Source organism: Notolepis coatsorum (genome assembly GCF_963971535.1).
Source record: "Notolepis coatsorum genome assembly, chromosome: 8".
In the NCBI taxonomy this organism is placed as follows: Eukaryota; Metazoa; Chordata; class Actinopteri; order Aulopiformes; family Paralepididae; genus Notolepis; species Notolepis coatsorum.
The window spans coordinates 137,921,244-137,929,344 of NC_140172.1; positions in this window are offsets into that span (position 1 = coordinate 137,921,244).

An 8,101-nucleotide genomic window follows, 5' to 3' on the forward strand; every position below is an offset into this window, starting at 1 on the left:
TGGTGCGCCCAATCGTGTGACGCCTGTTTCTACACCGGTTAAGCTTAGGCACTCTTTCGAAGTTGGTTAAGGTTAGAGTTTGTCTTAGAGTGTGGCGATAGAACACCAGCCCTGATTCCAAACTCTAACCTTAACCAACTTCGAAAGAGCTTAACCAGTGATAAACTAGGTGTTAGGACCATAGATATCTATAGAACACTAGATAGCTTAAGGCGGAGTCACCAGCGTCACTGAACCGCCGCCATCTTGCTCCAGTTAGCCTTGAGTGAGAGTGAGTGAGCTGCACAGACAAAAATACTCATAACTCGCTGAAATATTGACGGATTTACAAACGGGTTGGTTTGCTATAAACATCAAAGATGTAGTTATGATACTGCATACTTATAAAAAAATTTTTTTTTAAAGATGTTTTTTTTTTTACAAACCGCTTGAATCATAGCCACGTTAATAATGCTTGTAATAAACCAAACCGTTTGTAAATCCGTCAATATTTCAGCGAGTTATGAGTATTTTTGTCTGTGCAGCTCACTCACTCTCACTCAAGGCTAACTGGAGCAAGATGGCGGCGGTTCAGTGACGTCGCTCTCCATTGGCCGGCAGCGCGGGCAAGCTATCTAGTGTTCTATATATATCTATGGTTAGGACGGTAGTTTGCTGCTGTTCGACGCGGAAATGGGCAAAGACACAGCTCGTCACGCGATTGGGCGCACATGTCAGTGGCCAATCAGAGAGCGTCTCCGCAAAATGCGGCTACGGAAAGAAATAACGCCTATGAGCAACTAACCTCGTTCCCAGCTTTATCTCGAGAGTGAGCAACGCGTTAATTGAAATCACGGAGTTTGTTCTTCTTCGTTGGTGTTTAACGGCAGCTTTCATCCGTAGTGTCGCACTACTGCCACCTTCTGGAGATACTCAGTCACTATTGGTTTTGTCAGAGTCTTTAGTTCTTCCTGGTTCCTGTTCTTCCTTAGAAATGTGACCAGTGGTCCCATAGATTCTATATATATCTATGAGTGGTCCTGCCTGGACCACTTCCACACTCCTGCATGTCCGACCCAGAGCCATAGAAGACCTACAGTATGAAGCAACGTCCAGACTGCAGACGGAACTCGGAAGTGGCCCGAATCACATCTTTTTGCTCATATGACTCAGATTCGATTTTTTTCACAACAGTGAAAAGTGCATGTACAGTGAAATGATTGGTTCTGTATGAGCCCCCTGGGCCCTGAGAATGTGCTTCATACAGTAAAAAACAATATACAATATACAACCTAAAGCACAAAATTCAAACAATGAGGACCAAATGAGGTACCAATGAGGTACAAAATGCAAAGTTTAAAAAAAATGCAAAAATTAGGTATGGATGTAGTGCAAATCTTTTTTGTAATATATAGATACAATATGGTGTAGTGTTAAAAGTGTCTAAAGTGAATGTTAAAGGTGAGTGCTTGTTTAAAGTGAGTGTGTGCATGTGGATGTGTGTGTTGTGTATCACAAGGAAATCACATGGAATCTGATATTTTCAATTCCAATCCACTTTCATGCATGGATGGTCCTAACTCAGATACAGGTCTGAATTATTTTCCAATGTGACTTTCATGTGACTTTAACTCTAGGTTGACATTTGTCACAATGTTTTATGTCCATCTTCTTTATTGTTAATTTGGGCATGTGGGTCAGTTCAGGAGCGTGACCAGTTCACACTGGATAGTGGCCACGTTTAAAAATAATAATGTGAACAGCCAAACAGAAAATATCAGATCTGAGCAATAAATCAGAATTGAGTGCTAAGGCTTGCAATGTGAACGCAGCCTTGGAAAGGCGACCAGGTATGTCCTGTCTGGCCACGTCCACAGTCCAGCTTGTCCTCTACACCTTCTCCTTTAAGCCCCGCCCTCTTCATTCCCTCAGGCAGGACTTGCTCTCCATGATATCTTTCCTACAGTCATTACTCACATGTTCTAGTGTCTGACAGCGCTCACAAAGTTCTGTTTCGTGCTTCATGTCCAGTGTGATGTAGCTAGTTACTGTGTCCTCTGCCTATAAAAGGGAGGGTCATCAAAGAGAAGCCGCCTATTCTCGGTCCTTGCCCCACAATGGTGGAACAAACTTCCCACCACAGTTAAGCCGTGGACTAAAAACACACTTCTTCAATCAATATCTGAAATGAAATGTAAAAGAAAAAAATAATAATAATATGAATCTTTTTACTGTCTTCTACTATCATGCACTCTTCCACTAAATAATCGTCCTTGTCTATATTACTACCTACTACTAATATGTCTCTACTACTATGCACTCAACACTGCAGCAACCAAGTTTCAACACTGTTTGATGAACATTGTTACTCAGCTGAAAGAGTTGCACCCTTCCTGCTGACTTGTCTTACAGAACCTGTTAGTCAGCTAAATGTAAATGTATAATGTGTTGAGTCTGGTTTAGGTTACTGTGTCCTCTGTCTATAATGTGTTGAGTATGGTTTAAACTTTAGGTTACTGTGTCCTCTGTCTATAATGTGTTGAGTATGGTTTAAACTTTAGGTTACTGTGTCCTCTGTCTATAATGTGTTGAGTATGGTTTAAACTTTAGGTTACTGTGTCCTCTGTCTATAATGTGTTGAGTGTGGTTTAGGTTACTGTGTCCTCTGTCTATAATGTGTTGAGTGTGGTTTAGGTTACTGTGTCCTCTGTCTATAATGTGTTGAGTGTGGTTTAGGTTACTGTGTCCTCTGTCTATAATGTGTTGAGTATGGTTTAAACTTTAGGTTACTGTGTCCTCTGTCTATAATGTGTTGAGTGTGGTTTAGGTTACTGTGTCCTCTGTCTATAATGTGTTGAGTGTGGTTTAGGTTACTGTGTCCTCTGTCTATAATGTGTTGAGTGTGGTTTAGGTTACTGTGTCCTCTGTCTATAATGTGTTGAGTATGGTTTAAACTTTAGGTTACTGTGTCCTCTGTCTATAATGTGTTGAGTGTGGTTTAGGTTACTGTGTCCTCTGTCTATAATGTGTTGAGTGTGGTTTAGGTTACTGTTACTCTGCATAATCTTATGTTTATGTAGTTGTCTTCCTCTTACTCTCTGATCCCAGTCTTTATCTATTTCCTTCCATACTCTGCTCCTTCCTTGTGATTTTGAGAGACTAATACATGTGTCTATATTTTATTCTATGCTTGTTGGTGAGCATAGGAGAGAGGGGGTGAGCTCAGGAGAGAGAGGGGGTGAGCACAGAAGAGAGGGGTGAGCTCAGGGAGCATATCTTTTTTATTGACCGCAAGAGCGCAACAGCGCTGGTACCAGTTTATATTTACGTGTCCACTCTTTCGTTGCCCAGATTAATGCCTATATGAGCAGAAACCCACATGAATACAACCTCAAGGCCTTGCTTCCTTATTCTTGTGTGTTAATGATTTCATCGAGCAAATCCTGGTGGCTACTTATATTTACATTTATATAAAATATTTACGGCACATATATTTAAGCATTACATCACGCGCAGGAGTGGTTTGTGACCAATAAACCATGCCTAGGGGTGGTCGTTAGACCCCCCTAGGCATGGTTTATTGGTCACAAATCACGACTACAAGTGGTGTAAAGCTTTTATACAACTGCCAGATTCATCCAACCTTATTTCTATACAATAAACACACATTAATCGAAGATTTATTGAAAAAACCATCCGCCAGAAAAAGTAGTTCCCACAACTACAAAAAAGACAAGTTGCCTCCATGTGGAAGCAGCTTGAAGTGCATCCAACCAAACTAACACATCCAACTGTGTATTATTGGAATGATTGAGAGAAGTTGCCTCATGTGGAAGCAGCTTGAAGTGCATCCAACCAACTAACACATCCAACTGTGTATTATTGGAATGATTGATTGAAAATTTTATTACCAGATGCAGAATGGGTACAATACAGTACGGCTCAATACACACAATTGTTAAGGGAATGCAGACCTACTTTCCATAGAACTTCATTCTTAGATGCTTCTATATAAAGTAGGTAAAACAAATTAAAACATTTTCTTTGCCCTATAGGAAAAAAACGTTTTCTTCGCCCTATTTTTTTATTTATTTCTTTTAGCCTAAACTTAACCAGTTGGAAACCAGGGGTACAGTAATAAAATTAGCAATCAACCAATCAATCAATTCAATAGACCATGCTCACTTAAAACAGCGCTGCTTCTCTCTCAGTCTGACTCCCCCGCTGTTGCAGACAGGAGTGTGTGTGTGTGTGTGTGTGTGTGTGCGTGTGTGTGTGTGTGTCACAGTGTGTGTGTGTGTGTGTGTGCGTGCGTGTGTGTGTGTATGTGTGTGTGTGTGTGTGTGTGTGTGTGTGTGTGTATGTGTGTGTGTGTGTTTGTGGGTACGCCAGCGTCGGACAGTGTGAGAGAGAACGCTGCAGTCAGTAGAAAGTAGGAAGGAAGAAATTTAAATCAATCAATTAATCAATCAATCAATCCGCGATTTTTCTTTTGTTCTAGATTGACTCAAGACCCATCAATTACATCATCCAACATTGTTTAAAGGACTAACACATTCCCCTTGACAGAATCGCTTCATATTTAGTCGTTATGGTGCTTTCAACATAACCATTTGTTGTCCGCGATCTTGTTTTCTCCCGGAGTGAGCCGGGGAGTGATATGTGATTCGGTTGTGGGCGGGTCCTGAGCCCAGGACCGTGGATTGTTGCCAATAAAGACGTGTAAATGGCCAATCAGAATCGAGAAATTTGCATGCCGTTGTATAAATATATATATTGTGGCACCCCAGTGCCTCTGTGAGGGAAATGGCAGACGTCAGAGACCCTTCCCCCAAACCAGGCCACTGGGGAAGGTCATTGAGGGCAGGTACCTCCCTAATTACCTGCTCACACTGTGGAACAGGAACAGGTGAGCTGCATCACCAATTAACGGTTGGTGCAAACAGGAAGAACGGGGGGAGAGACTCCAGACGACGGTCCTGGAGAAGGAGCCCTCCACCCCTGGGTTGTGAGTAAATGGGCATCGTCCTTTAATGTATGACTTGAAGACGGAAAACTATTTTACGTGTAAGGACTGTGTAGGATTGGGGAAGATTGTCAAGAGGAATCATTTGCCACACCTGTATGTTGGAGGACTATAGAAGGAGGCCTGAAGGACCAGAGCCTGGCCTAAACCCCCCACATCGTGTCTCCAAACTTATTTTAATTGTACTGTAGTAGTGCTCTATATTTACAATAAATTAGACATCTAATCTACTAGATCAGCCTAGCATGAGACCGTTCACTGTAGAGCTGGTAGACCCAACCTCTATTTTGCTAAACCATTTGATTTACACATGTTTGTTTACACATGCGTGTGTTTGTTTATCCATATATAATTGTTTACTTTTGATACTCTATTGTTGTGTTGTACTGTTAAAATAATTTATGTAATGATGTGAAATTACTTTGGCTTTATTATTGCACTACCTTGGTCACGACGTCACATTCAGTGCAAATTGAAAATTTGGAAATTACTCTAATCAACTATAGGCTGCAGTAAAAAGCTCAACCAGATTTTCAAACAAACATAAAGATGGACAACACGCTCATCAGACAAACTGGATGTAGCCAATTACTTAAACATTTTCTTCACAAACATAGCCACAACACTGGTAAACAAACTACCCTCCCACTCAGGGCATTATGGGGTAGAACACATACTACAATAACCTAGGGGTCCGCAAAGACGATTTCAAACTAGAAATGGTAACAACAGCTGAGGTACTCAAAAAACTGAATGCCCTCCAACCTAACAAGGCCAGTGGCCATGACAATATCCCCTCCAAATTCCTCAGACTCAGCAGCCGCCATCACCCCAGTCATCACACACATAAACCTCTCCATAAAACAGGGACACGTACCCAAAGACTTCAAAATTGCGAGAGTAACACCCCTGCACAAAAAGGGCAGCAAATTAGACCCAGGCAACTACTGCCCTGTTTCTATCCTTACCTCCATCTCGAAAGTCATGGAAAAAAATAGTATACGAACAGGTCGAAAAGTACCTTGCGGAAATAAATCGAATCTACGAATTCCAATCTGGCTTCAGAACATCCCACTCCACTGACGCATGCCTTCTCTATTTAAACGACCACATCAAACAAGAGGTGGATGCAGGCAAATACTGCGGCATGGTCATGCTGGACCTACAAAAGGCCTTCGACACTGTAAATCACTCCATTCTGATTGACAAGCTAAAAGCAATTGGTTTTGATAATCTTTATCAGTGAGCTGGATGCAATCCTACCTGGAGGGGAGAGAACAGATAGTGGAGGTAAACGGTACCCTATCCCCCCCCCTCCCCCTCCCAGTGAGCTGTGGTGTTCCACAAGGAAGCATACTAGGACCGCTACTGTTCCTAATTTATGCAAAAAATGACATGTCGTCAGCTTGTGACTGCAACTTGTTCCTGTTCGTGGACGATTCAGCCCTGCTGGTCTCTGACAAGAACTAGTTACAGGTTGAAAACCCTCAGCTTGGAACTAGGCTAAATCTGCATCTGGCTCGCTGATAACAAACTATCATTAGACCTGGGTAAAATGAACTTTATTAACAGATTGCAGAATGGGTACAGTACAGCTCAATACAATTGTTAAGGGGATGCAGACCAGAGAGACTTTCGTCTTGTTTACATCAGGGTCCCCCATTTTCAATTCATCGTAACATATATGACATACATGACATACAGATAGACAGTACTGCTACATCTATACATTTATGACATACCAGATTTGCAAATACAGTACTGTTTGTGATACGAAAAGAGTCCAGAAAAAAAAGTATATACATTTGACGTAGAAACTGTACATTGGAGGAGGTTGGGTGGGTGGGGGGGACTGTACATTGGAGGTGGTTGGGGGGGGGGGGAGGTTGGGTAGGAGGGGTGGGTGGGGGACACTGTACCACTGTACAAGCAAAACTGTACATTGGAATATTGCCAGACCATACTTGGTAATTTACTGTACATTGGAGGGGGTTGTGTTAGGACATTTACAGGGGCCAGTTTCGAATTGCAGTCTCCCGTAGGTGTTTTTTGAGTGTTTTTGAAAGTGGGTAGTGATTCACATTCCTTTACAGCTTTGGGTAGGGTGTTCCACATTGATGTGGCATAATTGCGACACGTGTTTAGTCCCTTGTTTGAGCCGAATCTGGGTTTAACATGATTTGTGGAGCTCCCTCTGGTGTTGTGATCGTGGTATTCACTGACCTTTGGGAAGTATTTTGACATGTACATGGGTACCTTGGTCGTGTAGTGTATCTTGTAGACCAGGCCCATTGCAAGTTGCTGTACTCTGTCGTCTACTCTAAGCCATCCTAGGTTGTCAAAGTGGGCAGGGGTGAGGTGGGTTTGTATGTTACGATGAATTGAAAATGGGGGACCCTGATGTAAACAAGACGAAAGTCTTTCTCTGGTCTGCATCCCCTTAACAATTGTGTGTATTGACCTGTACTGTATTGTACCCAGTCTGCAATCTATTAATAAAGTTTTCAACCAATCAATGCAATGTTTATAATCTTTTCCTCAAACTGAGCCACGCAATTTAACACGTGATGCATTTGCAAGTGACCTGCCAGGCCAAAATGAGGGTTTCTATGGGTTTCCTTAATTGACGTTACCTGCCAGGTCACTTATTTTTTGCATGGCCAGTCACCTGCACGTGTAGTCACGTCACGTGTCGGATGCGTTGTGGAACTCAGTTTGAGGAAAATACATTATGCAAACGGTGCTGGGATTATAAACATTGCACTTTTACAAACGATAGACTGAATATTGCATTTTAGCGCCATCGGTGCGACCAAGGTAGTGTCATAACAAAGGCAACAAAGTAATTTCACGTCATTACATTGCGTCGCGGCCAATTCGCGAGCATTTGTTTTCTGGTATGGTACAGAACAGCGTAGAGGTTGTGTAATACCAGCTGGAGACAGTTTACGTCACCGAGGCGCCATTTTGAGAGTATCGTTTTTTTTCTTTATTCTTTAGTTCTTTATTATACAAAAATGTAATACAAATGGCAATTCAATTGATATCAATCACAGTAAAAAAAAAAAAAAACAGGGACAGTGTATATATATATCC